Genomic DNA, 944 nt, shown 5'->3' on the forward strand with positions numbered 1-944 from the left:
TCCTAACCTATTACACAGTTTCTGTATTTAATATAATTTAACACCATCCCTTCTAAATCTACTTACATAAATCTACGTATGAGGAGCAAAGCGGAGCAGCAGCTTACGACTGATGAGATCTTAATCTATGGCTGACGCACAGTGTGTTGGCTAATTTGTGTACAGAAGATGATGTTTACTCTCTGAGAGTGGGATACATCTGTCTTAAGATTGAATGCATCCCCTAGATTTACATTTTAAATCAAATTTGAAAGATGAGTCAACATGGCTTTGCAACTGCTGTAGTCTGTCAGATTTCAATAAAACAGTTCAAACCTTACAAGGGAGTGAATCACTGTAAGACTAAGCTCAGAGAAGTCTCCAAGTCTCACGTTAAGTTAATCTTCCTGTCTTTGTTGCCTTTGTAATACTTTGTTGTAATACTTGTTGCGTTATTTCATTTCCTGTGTCTTTGTCTTAACATAAATCTAACATATTGGCAAATATAAATCAGCCTGTTAGTGAAAAAATCTCTGACAGGCTTACTGGCCCATAGGTCGTAACGGATTCCCTGTAGGCTATGTCTACACATGATTTTACATTACATTTTAAATCTTTTCACATTTTAAATTCTTGTTGTGTGTTTGCTACTTATTTTACTCTGTCACACTTTGGGATTGATTTTAACAATTAAAAGTGCTCTACAAATAAAACGTTTTCTAATTATTATTCAATAAAAAGGTACGTATGAAAGCTTTAGGCCGCCACACGTTATTAGGCCCAGTTTATTATGCAACTTGATTTAATATACAGTAATATATGTAGGGAGTCCTTCTATCCTCCTCCGTCTCTCTTTCAGTTAAGGGGTCTTTGGCTTAAAAAACGTCTCTCTCTCTCTCTCTCTCTCCCTCTCTTCCTCTCTCTTTCTCTCTCTCTCCTCCTCTCTCTCTCTCCCTCTCTCTCTC

Source organism: Etheostoma spectabile, chromosome 8, assembly GCF_008692095.1.
Source record: "Etheostoma spectabile isolate EspeVRDwgs_2016 chromosome 8, UIUC_Espe_1.0, whole genome shotgun sequence".
In the NCBI taxonomy this organism is placed as follows: domain Eukaryota; kingdom Metazoa; phylum Chordata; class Actinopteri; order Perciformes; family Percidae; genus Etheostoma; species Etheostoma spectabile.